The following is a 12,967-nucleotide window of genomic DNA, read 5'->3' as shown; positions in this document are numbered from 1 at the left end:
TCAGGTTTACTTAGTAATATGACTGTCACAAGGGATCAGCAATTCCAAGAATTAGAACGTCTCTCCAATCTTTTGTAATAGTAGTTTACACATACTAAAGGCTGTCAGTGTTGATTTTGTTGATTTTTATAGTCAAAACCAGAGATGTATTCAAATTATGTCTCCGTGATTTAATGGAACCAAAGGTATGGGTTGGCTTGCAGAACTGTGTGAGCTAGTATCTTCCTGACCAAAAGTACAGGTTTATGAGAAAAGCAGCAGAGGCTGCACCTGCCCGAGGGGGTTTACATAATGACCTGTTGCTTTAGGAACTTCTATGAGGGAAGAAATTCTTGTCCAACAAGAGTTCTTTTTCTACAAAAAGGCAACAAATGCAAAAGACAAAGGACTGCAGGCCGTTTCAAAGTGTGCCTAACTATGAGAGACTCTCACACCGGGGACTTCCCACCCACAAAGCACACACTAAATATTTTCCCTATGTTGCCAAGGGCCAAGGGTCAAATGGGGTGAGATTTTGTTCCATTGTCTCCTATGGGTCCTTATGGGCACATATTCCTGTTTCAGGAGCTTTGGGGACAGACTTGGGTTGCAGTGACTTCACCATGTATGCTTGGATCAATCACTTCTGACTGGGTCTGTTTCCGCATCTGTAAAACGAAAGTGTTGGGATTACTTGATAGCTAATCTGTTTTCTAGCTCTGGTAATCAACTAACACTTTTATTTCAATAATGGTGAGAATTAGTAGTTTTTTCCTAGAATATGTGACACCTTTAAAGAAACTAGGAGCTGGTTCTCTACCATGATCCAGTTTGGGCTCTGAAGGTTGGTGAGCCCGGGGCAATTTTGTGTATTTTTCTGAATGAATTAGTATATGTGTGTAGCTGTTATTTCCACCTGCCGAGAATTCTTATCCTTTTCTTTGAGAGCAGGGTCAATAATTTCCCTCTGGAAACTGCCCCCTACCCTCATATCCAGTGAGCCTGTAAATCACCTGACCTTACCTGCCCAATGCCCTTGAAAAAGCTAATTAGACTCAGAGCCCCTTTTGGGGACAGTATGATGCTAGGAGAGAGACGGTCTCTCCTCTAAAATTAAGAATGTTTACAGTTGTTGGGCATCATCTTTGTCACCAAATGGAGAGAACCTACCTGGGACTTAATTCAATTCCATGAAAAGAGTGAAGAAAATTGGGAGAAAGGGAGGGGTGGTGAGAAAGAGGGAGGCAGTTGAGACACACAGAGAGAAAGGCAAAAAGGGAAGGCAAAAGGTAAGGGCAGGAAGATAGATGATACCACCAGTGACTTACTTTCTTAATAGAAACCTCTAGATCCAACTATGGCTAAAGGGTAAGTCATACTTTGGCCGCTCCAGTAAAATGAGTCCATGGCTTCCCTTTTCCTTCAAGTCCACAGGTTTTTCAGATGGGGATCCATGACCAAAAAAAAAATAATAATAATAAAGATTAGAAACCACCAGAATTAGAGTATTTATTAGAGATGGAATGAACTTACTTCAGAAAGAAACAAAGTTTATTTGATGAATATAAATAAGGCGATCAGCACAAAGTACTTCTCATACACATGATAACAAATTTATGAACTGTACATACCTGCATGTTGTACTTCTACTAGACACAAGGTTACAATGACTGGCTAATACATGCCCACTGGTAGTTTCTGAGGGTTCCTTAATTTTATTTATTTTTTTCATATCGAAGTCCATAATCACATGGTCAAAATCACAACCCACATGCCACTCACTTAAAGAAATATTACAAGAAGCACTATCAAACTAGGGTCTCGGGGAATTAGATACACTGACCCTTGGCAGCATTCAAACGCCACTCTACACAAAAACATCTCAGATAGAGCTTATGTCAACACATCGGAGATCTCATCATAAACACTGTTTAAAAAGTAAATCGAAACCCATTTTCAAATGAAAGTTGACACGCTGTTAACGTGCATACTGAAAACACAAAAGTCAGTAAATACAAAATCGAGATTGTACATGGAAATCAAATGGGGTATAAAGTACAAGCCTGCTTTTGCACAAAGTAAGAAGACCAACTTCTCTGAAATGTCAGCCTCAACTTTTTGCAACTTCTTTATGATCAGAGGGGAACCTGCTAAAGTTTGCACAAAGGAAATATCTCCCCGACATCACAGTGTTTGTTGTAAACCCAGAGACTATTTTAATATGTGAAAAAGGATTTTTTTTGGTAACCTCCCCAACATCAGAGAATATTACATGGAATAGGAAAAGATTCTATGCTAGACAGAATTGAATTATAAGAAACAAAATGGTATGTCCCCAATAAAGGTAAGATCAGTACTTTAAAAACCAACAAAGTGGGGGCAAAACATGATCCCCTAAACAACAGCCATGACAAAATTGGCACATACTTAGAAATAACTCTCGATACGTGGTTGTTGCTTTTCCTGTTTTCAGGACCCTCTTTTCCCTGGTGGGAAAAGTTCAAGTATTCAGTTACAGAGTTCAGGTCAGGACCTTTTTGTAGGAAACAATGAGGACCACCTACTTGAGGACACCCTAACTGTTCATGGGGACGCGTTTGTGGCCTGGGTTTTCAGTGTGACATTATGTCAAAATGTGCTAAATATGCTTGCAAAGAACTTTGCTCATTTCCTCCAATCAAGACCTAGATTGCTTTGATAGTTAAAGGACAAACTTTTTAAACATGAATGTATTTGGATTGTTTATGCAACACTTAAGCTTCACAGAGTTCGTTGTACTTGCTGACGACAAGAACAAAGCCAGAAGCAAGAAACCTGCTTGAGTATATTATTCCTAATGCACCGACCAGGTGCCAATCAGGGATGGTTTCATCTTCCCTGAAAAATAAGATGTCTATCTTTTGAATATCTCTATGGCTCACAAGAGAGGTCCAGAGTTCATTGCACCAACATTTTAAAAAGTAATCATAACAAGTAAATTCAATGCAAGACTTCAGGAACATATGTTTAGAATCCTTTCCACAGCAGCAAAGAAAGACAACTATATTTATTAAGGCCACTCATGCTTAAATTCACTGTTTGTCCTTTAAAAATGCAGATTTTCATCTCCTACTTGCATACATGTGGAAGAGTATCTTCCATTGACAAAAAATGGATCAATACAATAGTTGCACGTGTTTGCCAGACTTGGTCATGAGTTCTAAGAAGTTACAACAACTTATTATTATTTTTTTTAATCTTCAGAGTAAGCAGTAGGAGTTTAATTCTCCTTAGTACCATGTCACTGTATGTGAAAGACCACAAAATTTGGTCTCCTTCCCTGGCATGTGCTTTAAATAATGATTTTGTACCCACAAACATGTTATGTAGAGCTATATACAGGTACACAGCTTTTGTGATTATTCCTCATTCATCAATGTTTTTGATTGAATGTTGAAAAGGCTTTGGAATTCGTGTTATAGACATTTTTAAAAAATGAGAAATGAACCTTCATTTACAGACGATCTAAGCTTATACTGTTTGCACAGCATTTGGATCTTGAAATGAGAATGAGTCCCAGCTTTTTCATGGAGCCCTGCATGTAAGGGAATGGAAAAAGTCTGAGGCTTGGCCACATCCCAGCTGTGGGGACACATTCAATACAGAGAGAGAAACAGGCAGGTGCCTCAGGCTTTTGCCACTCTTCGGTACATAAACAGGGTAGATAAAATCATGAATGATTAATTTAGATGTGCCATGCATTGTCAGAGACACACACCATGTTCTCATAAGGCGATTTCTTGGCAAGTATTAGTGGTTTAAAAAATTGATTTCATTTCCAACCTGGCCCAGAGGTAACTACTGGTTACACCATCAAAATGTGGTTCTTCAAACAGCAGATTAAAGAAATAGAGGAGGGTAAAGGCTCGCCGTTTTTGGTGTTTTGGTTTCTTTGTCAAACACTCCATGCATCTCAGTATACAAACACTGCCAACACCATTCACTCACAGAGAATTTACTCTTTTTGATAATCTAATGCATTAGGAATGCCCACTTCGACTGAGCCAGCAGAAAAACTGGAGATGAAGCTAGTTGTCCAACAGAAGCTGAATCCACAGTTAAATCCCACGGAGCTCAAATTTATCTGAGGATGTCTAAGTAACATAATTGTTATCAAATAATGACATTCAGAAGAGATGATCACATGTTCAATGCCCACATCCAGACCAGATATGGGCAATCTGTCATTTTTTTCCTTCTCTGCCACATTCTTCCTTTCCCATATATATGAACCCACGAGAAAGGACATGGGATGATGAAGGAAATATCAAATCCAACAGAAACATGCTCAATAATGAAAGTGAAAACTCCTCTTCAGTCCTGATGAGCCATTCCAGGTGGTGATGGACAGTGATGTGAGCCGCACTGCAATAGATTATCGGAATATCGCTGTAGAGCTGCATTTTCTTTTTATTCAGCCCTTCTGATAGCTGCAACAAGAAAGTACACGATTTAGCAGGGAAAACAACTGGCACTGTGATCCAGGATAACCCTGACAGCTGCTCCCCTCCCTCTGCACCAGCCTTTCAACCATTTTTGGTTGGGTTGTTTGGGATTGGGCTGGGAGCGGGTAGGCAATGGGACCGACATATGGAAGAAACACAAAGTAAACAGAAAGTTAAATTATGTCCTGCAAATACATCCGAGAAGAAGTCTCTGTCAAAATATGTCACATACAGATTTAGATGTCTCTTAATATGCAAGAAGAAAATTTAAGAAAGCATGCCAAAACATCCAGTGGTTCATTCTTCCTTTCTTTTTAAAGATTTATTTATTTATGCATGCAGAACTGGGGTACAGGCCAGAGGTACAGGGGCAGTGAGAGGAATCACCAGAGACAGAGTGGGGAGCCGAACAGGCATATCGATGAAGTACACTGCTGAGGGGAGCAGCGGGTGGGTCAGGAGAGGTCCACCTCGAGATGTGGGTCACCTCAGGGGCCGAGGCTTGAACTTGCACTGAAGTGGCTGAGGCCAGCTTGCAGTGCTGTGTCCTAACCCACTGGCCACCAGGGAGGGCCCTCAGTTATTTTTTAACTTGATCTTATAGAGATAAGAGAAAGATGATCAAGACGCTAGATAACTTAACAATATTCACCAACCATGGGAGAGCAATAATCTAAGAGGCTCTTGGATCCAGCAATGGGCTTCTAGGTATGTACCCAGAAGATGCAAAGCAGGGACTCAGGCAGCTACGTGTTCACAAGTGTTTACAGCAGCATTACCCATAATAGCCAAAAGATAGAAACAACTCCCAAGTGTCTGTCAACAGATGACAAATGAAATGTGCTACATACAAAACATGGAACTTCATTATAATAAAATTTTATTTAGTCCTAAAAAGGAATGAAATTTTGATTCACACTGTAACATTGATAACCCCTGAAGATCTATGTTAAGTTAAATTATTCCAGACACAAAAAGACAATTACTGTGATTCCACTAAAAAGGAATCTAGAAAATAGATTAGCGGCTACCATAGGCTGGGGTGGGGGTGGATGAAGAGGAGAGTGGGGAATTAGTCCTTTTACTGGGTAAAGTTTTTGTTTGGGGTAATGAAAATGTTCTAGAAATAGTAGTGTTGGTTAGATTCATTTAATGCCATTTAATGCCACTGATTTATACACTTAAAATGGTAAATTTTGCTATGTATTTTTTACCACAATGAAATTGTTTCAAGTATATTGATATGTTTTTAAATAGAGAAGAATGAAATAGACCTGGCTTTCATCCCCACATCAAATGAGATGTGTGTAAGTACTTCCCACCAAGCAGAAATTCATCAATCTTCTATTTGCATTTTTCATGCCTTATGTAACAGGTACCCAGAGTGTTCCAAGTTTTCTCAATGTCCCAGTGCCCTGAAGCCTGGGAAGAAACAATAAGATAGGTAAGAGGAGAGGGTCACCCCGCATAGACCCTTTAAGTGTAGACTTTCTCCCCTGCTGATGCTCAATTTGGTGTAACTGGGTAGTTATCGCCCAGCCTTTGATACTTTGGAAGTTTCTAGGCACATGGCAACACCCCAATTGTTTGGGGAATATAGCAGGTCACATACACACACACACGTAAGCTATGTTTTATATACATAGCCTGCACTGTCAGAGTTGGTTTTGATAAACAGTATTTCTCAATCTGTGCTCTGCACCAAAGATTCAGTTGTCTACATAGGTAGGCAGTGATTTCAACTCATCTCTAAAGAGTGCAAGTGAAATATGTAGCTTGGATGAACTTTCCTAATTCATACTCTGAGGAGTTTGGTGTAACCCTTCTGGTGAAGAAACTTGAATCGGAGTAAAAAAAAAAAAATTACTTTTGCAGAGCCAGAAAGCAAGGGAGTTCCTAGAGCAGATCATATTACTCATTCTGGCACATAAAATCTCTGTAAACTTTGTATGAAAATTGTAAGTCAGAGCACGCTTTCTGCTTCATGAGCTGCACATAACTCTAATTCTTTTGTGCATTAAGCATTTCTTAATCATTCTTTTAAAGGACTGACCAATATATTAAAAGGCCACATGATTAAAAGGTAAAGGGAAGCCCAAAGTAGTACTAAAATGCACCAGTCATATTTTACAGATGGTGAAATGAGTAAAAAATAATTACAGCGAATGTCTGATGTCCTTGATGTTTTTCCAAGATAAAGTAGCAAAGAACAATCATTTATTCAGTTGAGAGAAAGATTTCCAGCTGGGTAGCAGGTCACAAGGCAGAATATGATGCCTTACCACCTCAGTGCTGTTCTTGCGTAAGGTTGATGCTGTATGGTTATGCTGAAAAGAGAACCTCACAAAGTGATGCCTTTTCCTTCCACCAGAATATACACTCATTGGGAAGTCTAAATGGATTTGAGTTAGAAAAACAAAAACAAAAACAAACTCCTAGGATAGATACTGCCAGTCATTGGAAGTGCAAAAGATCCCTATTGAGGGTCAAATAAGAACATAATTTAAAAAAAAAGGAATTAAATTCAAAAAGGAACCCTAGCTTCCAGCAATGTCACAACTGGAGTCACTCATTATGAGAGACTGTCTGGCCAGGCCTCTGTCACCTGGATGGTCACAGTAGGTAAGATCTGTCCCCAGCCTTCTGCCCTTCCAGCATCCCGGTGCTGCAATGTGCCCAGGAGTTGCCAAAGGTGCTATTTCAACAAGAACATCTAGTTCATGTGCATTCTCTGCACCCCTCCTTTACAATCTCCCTACCTTCAGGATGAAGGAGGAACTCATCATGCTGGCAAAACCCCTTCTGGCCTCCCTCTCTCTTCAGCTCCACTCTTCATGATCCAATGATGCTGAACCTTTATTTACAGTTCTCATGTTTTCTTTTTTCCTCTTTGCACGAACTTATCTGTCTCACAAGAATAGATATCACCCCTTGAATGGACTGATTCCTATTTATTCTGCAGTACAAGTTTAGAAGTCCTCTGTACCCTGGAGCCCTTTCCTGACCCTCCAGAGGGAGGGATGTTGCATGGTTATCTTCTGGTAACTTCTAGACTTTTACTGTCCAATAGCATAGCCACTGGCCACATAAGCATTTGAAATATGACTAGTCTAACATGAGATATGCCATGATTATAAAAAGACTCTGGATTGTGTTGATTTTGTATAAAGAAAGGATGTAACTAAGTAATCATTTTTTATATTGGTTTCATGTTAAAATGATATTTTGGACATATTGGGTCAAATAAGATGTTATAATTAATCGCCCGTTGCTTATAACTCTTTGATTTAAATGACCACTAGGACACTCACAACTGCAGATGTGACCAGCACCATTTATACTGGACATCTGCGTCTAGACTAGAAGCTCTCTGAGGGCAGGAGGTGGCCAGTCTCACTCACTTAGCACCCTCTGTCTGGCATCATTCATGGACCAAACTGATTCACTCATTCCTTCCACAGGTATTAGCGAGCACCTAGAGAAGGGACAATCCTAAATTAACTGGACCTCCAAGATTTGTTGCTCTAATCCCTGGCAGCAGGACCATGGATGTCTCCTGCTGTGATGATGTTACCTTCCAATGTAATTCTCTTCACTTAATCAGTTTATTTTAAATTAAAACAAAGGGAAATTGTCCTAGTGCATCTAATTTAATCACACAACCCTTTCATAGCAGAAAGTTTTCTTCCTTGCCTGTAGCAGAAAAGAAGTTCAGGGAAATCTGAAACGGGAGTTGGGTTTGGCTATGTTGAGATAGAGGGGCCACACGCACAAATCTGAAAATGTCTTAGAGGATCTGAGCACAGACCAGCAATGAAATCAGCAAATAAACAGGGTCTTCAGTCAGACAGCCAGTGGGAATTTAATTCTGCCAACACTCAGAGTGAGCGTAGAGTAGGGTTCTACCCAAGAGTCTCCAGCTTAAAGTCCAGGATGGCTGACACCTTGACTTAGATCTTATGAGACCCAAAGAGAGAAGCTAATGGAACTTGAGTGGCTTTTGCAGCAATCAAAAACCAGGATAGCTCTTCTGTATTACATAGTGTGCTGATGTCAGAGATGTAAAGGTAAAGCAGACAAAAATCTTTGTTCTTATGGACTCTGTATTTTCGGGAGAAAGACAGACAAATAGACACACAAATGAATAAAGGAAAGGAGTGCGGAGTTTGAAAGAAATGTGAGCCACAAAGAAACTGAACATGGGCTTATGACAGGGATGCTTAAGATTGATTGGTTATATGACATTTATGATGCAGATGTTTTTTGAATTGAAAGATGACCACATTTAAAAAAATAATGTAACAGTTAATTTTTACATCATTTTGTGCCTTTTTCTATCTCAGTTGTAATCCCCATGGCCTTCCCATTACCAAATCATCCGCATGATGCCACATTTTTTCAGTGACACAAGTACATTCTAATTCTATTCCTATACCTCGATCTCACTGGTGCACCCACAGACACATAATCATGAATGCCTGCCAGCACACATACCAGGACTTCTTCAATAATTTTCGCTGGGTGGCATTTCAAATTTTTCTCCTTTAGACTTTTTGTTGGGTTTGCAAGTTTTGGATGTTTTAAACCAAATAATTAGTATCACTGAAAAGGAAAGAAAGCTGTTTCCATTGTGGAAAATCTTGACTTGGTTCTTCAGATGGAAGCCCTGCTGTTGGTGTGCGTGGTGGGGGTGCCGTGGAACTGGGGGTTGGGGGGTAGGCCAAGGGCTGTAAGATTCCACCTCCGGACAAGGGTCCCCAGGAGAGTAGGCTATAAATGTGTGGTGTCTCACAAATATTCCTTCAGACTGTTTTTCTTTGGAATAAAGACACCTGCCCGATTATGGCTTTCTTCTCTTGCCCTTTCAGTAGTGATTTGCAGAAACAGGCTGGGAGAAAGGGGTCTTTGGTAAACACGGAGGGGTTAAAGGGGAAACTGTTTAATAACAGTAGTAAAACGCAGGCTATTTTTGACATCTGGGTTAATGTCCATTATGCTCCATGTGCTTTCCAAATGTGAGAGTGTGCCCCCAGGTACAAAAACAGACATCCATTCACAACGGCTTTGGATGCCCCTGACACTGCACACGGTGCCCACATAAAAGCCAGCTAATTAACGATGGTCTGAAGGGACGAGTTGCTCTTTCTGGGGCCAGGGTTCCTGCAGGCCTGCTCTCCTACATGCCTCTGCTCACAGGAAAACCCAACAGAGTCGTTTCTGCTCCCCTCCCCCACCCCAATTCTATAACTACATCTGTGTTATTACTTAACATCTTTTAAAATGGGGCAGAATGGGTTTCCCGTTTTTCCTCATGAAGATTTATTTACATTGTTGTGATCAAAGTGGCAACAAATTATGTTAAATCATTTAATTTTCTTGATAGGAGCAACCACCTTGAAGCCATAATTCAAAAATATGAGTGGAGAGCAACGTTCTACACCACCAGTGGCCTCCTAGAGCTCCACGGGGCCATAAAGTGTAACACTTCAGGGGCCTAAAGGGCTGGGGGTGGGGCTGGGGCAGGCCCAGCATCCCTCTGCTCAGAGTGGGAACTGCTGGCAGGAGGAGAGCTTGATTGGGGGGCAGACCCCAGATTCCGGATTTCATCTTTGGAGTGTGTGCTGGTATCCTGCTCTCAGTGCTTTATGTGAAGGTGATTAGAGTGATTCACATCTGCCCGTCCCAGCAGTAGCACACGCTGCTAGACCCCTTAGGACTGATGCTGGTGGGGCTGCTCTCAGAATTACCGATAGCCAGTGAGAGCTGTGTGTTGCTTGCCACTGTGCTCTGTGCTTTCCCAGGAGTGATCTCAAACGAACTGGACAGCACTCTGTACCTGACCTGGTGGCAAGAAGCAGATGCAAAGACTGAAACTTAAGGGAACTGGAAATGGGTCCAGCTCCCACCTTCTTGGGCCCTGGTTTGAAGTTACTGCTTCTCTCCTCCAGAGCCAAGAGGCCTGGACTTCCTAAGTCCTGGTCTGTAGTGTTCGATCTCCCCAATCTCTGCAAAGCACTGGCACATTTAACTAATAGGTTCTTTTAAAATAGTTGCTAAAAAACAAATGTTCTTAAGAAAGATTTTATTTTAATACCATAGTGGAACTAGTATTTGTCTATTATACACTGTAATAACTAGATAGCTATTAAAATTAAGCTTACTGGTGAACACCTAGATAACCGTCTCCTGGTGGACAAGTAGTGCCTGCCTGCCCAGACCCTCCTGAGAGGCCATTCCCACTGCCAGGTGGTAGCCACCTCCCAGGACCCGACACCCAGAATCCTCATTCTTGGTGCTGTGATCATGTTGGGGCTGGGTAAGTCTTTGTCCTGGGTGTTATAGCATCCTTAGCAACAGCCCCAGCCAATTCCATTAAATGTCATTTGCATTTCTTCCCTCCACATAAGACAATAAAAAATATCTCAGCTATTACCCAATATCTGCTAGGGGGAAACTATCTTCCATTGAGAGCCCCTGGCCTCGTCTCTTGTTTCGTTGCTATGAGCTGACTGTGCTGCTTTAAATATGGCGCTCTGTTGGTAGCGACGTACAGGTAGACATGCACCTACAAATGCAGACAGCTCACGAACAAACTTGCCGAAATAAAGAACTATTTTCAACTGCGAAGACATGACTGCAAAGACTTAAAAGTCCTGTGGAAGTAGGTACAACCTAAGCCATAAAAATAATGAAAATGTACAACTATCTGACATAAAGTAGAAATGACACAATCCTGAGATAGCAGGACACCTAAGACACTTGCTGAGCTAAGTGAAAAGGTAAAATCTAGTTTAAATTTATAGCATTCCTTCAGTGTCCCTCTAGGAGTTTGGCATTTTGCCAGGGTTCCTTGTTAAAAATTTGTTAAACGTGTTTGGCATTAATGCAAACACAAAGTGGTCATTTGTTACAAATTCTATTGGAATGCATTCATTTAAGGCAATGAAGTAGTTACTAGAAGAGAAAAAAAATGTTCATTAAGTACATTTTAAAAATACAATGATGTATGCAGTGTGTAACTGTGGCGCCCTGGTGGCTATATAAATCACTGACAGAATAACCACACATTGTGTTTAGTTTGAAATTGGAATCTTTTAAACATAACTGATAGAACAAAAACTGGTTTTGTTTGTTGTCAAAACTGATGTTAGTCTTTCTTTTCTGAACTAGTTAAAATAACCAAAAGTTTGGCATACAATTTCTAGCATCTCAAATGGGCGAAACGTATAGGTTAAAATAATGCATTGAGAATCTTTGGAAGCCCTGAGAATGACACTGGAGACGAAGGACTGATTCAACAAATAGAACACTGGCTCTGGGGAGAGGGAGAATGCCCTCCTCACTTCTGGAGAAGCCTGCTGGGGAGCCAGTGCCTCCCTCATCATTGTCTGAGGCTATTAGGTTACCTGTGGAGGGAAAACCATCCACTCTTATGGTGGAGACGATGGAATTCGATGAGCAAATACCCTAAGCCTGTGTATAGAACTCACACCTTCCTGCCCCACCTTGAAATGGCCACACAAAAGAATGATTGCTGAGTAATGGTGAGTCCTTAGCTCTCTGAGAAGTGACCCGGAGCTCGGCTTGAGGAGAGAGGGCTAGGCCTGCCACACAGCCTGCTGGGGATGGCAGTGGGGAGACCTGGCCCAGGGCCCGGGCATGCTAGCTCAAAGTCGATCCCAATGCCATGGAAAATGCTTCACCCGATTGTTCAGAAATTACTCACAGCTGGCTTCCTCCTCTCTGTCTCACTCCTGCGTACTAATTGCCATGAATATGTCCAGGTAATAGAAAGCACCCAAAGATTGGAAAAGCCATGAGCCCTAAGCCCTAATCCCCACCGCCCCCAACACTGTCCCTGAGTTTGGTGTTAGCTGGACTGCCCTTGAGGGGGCCGGACCAGAGGGTCCTCTGGCCCAAGATCTTGAAACATTCTCCTAGCTCATGAGTAAATTTTGAGAAAACTTAGCACCTGCTTGTGGTCTGGAGAAGTTTACCCTTCCTTTCATGAGAGCCAACCAGGCTCAAGAAGCAAGAAGTCTAAGAACAGGGAAAAAAGACTTCAGAAGCAAGAAGAATGCATAGTGCAGAGGGGAGAAACATGGGCTCTGGTTCTAGAGTCCACCCTGGCTAGGAAACATTGTTTGGGCTCCCTCAGAAAAGGAATGCGCAATAATGAACAGTTTCCAAACTGACAGAGCATCTGACCATGGGAACACCTGGTGAGGACCCTCCCGAAGTCCTGGAAAAGTCTGTGAAGGGCTGGGTTAGCTTCACGAGAACTCCTTTCTGCTGCAATTAAAGTTTATTATTTGAAATGGTTTGTCCAAATATGAAATGGGATTTTCATATTCAAATGACAATATAAAGTCAAACACCTTTTCAAACCCCTTCCTGACAAGGTTTTGGTTTTGGAAGAATGAGCTTGTTGTTGCTATGGTCCGGCAGGGAGGCATCTCCCTGGGTAGGTGCTGAGAATCCTGTCCCCTCCTAGAAAAAGGAGC

At 41.5% G+C, this 12,967-nt stretch overlaps 1 protein-coding gene across 4 annotated transcripts in view; it reads right to left on the bottom strand.

The window, feature by feature from the left end:
- Window positions 1-1,480: 1,480 nt before the first annotated feature.
- The window catches only part of ERC2 (ELKS/RAB6-interacting/CAST family member 2), a 782,253-nt gene continuing 770,766 nt past the window's right edge, over window positions 1,481-12,967 (bottom strand). For all 4 annotated transcript variants that reach the window (XR_001145038.1, XR_001145039.1, XR_001145040.1 and 1 more), the window contains one exon: window positions 1,481-4,448. The gene's annotated coding sequence lies outside the window, so the exon portion shown is untranslated. The remainder of the gene's footprint in view (window positions 4,449-12,967) is intronic.

The sequence above is a fragment of the Condylura cristata genome, unplaced genomic scaffold, assembly GCF_000260355.1.
Source record: "Condylura cristata isolate star-nosed mole 26May11 unplaced genomic scaffold, ConCri1.0 scaffold00004, whole genome shotgun sequence".
Taxonomy (NCBI): domain Eukaryota; kingdom Metazoa; phylum Chordata; class Mammalia; order Eulipotyphla; family Talpidae; genus Condylura; species Condylura cristata.
The sequence above is the reverse complement of the archived record's forward strand: the minus strand, read 5'-3'. Positions and strand labels throughout refer to the sequence as shown.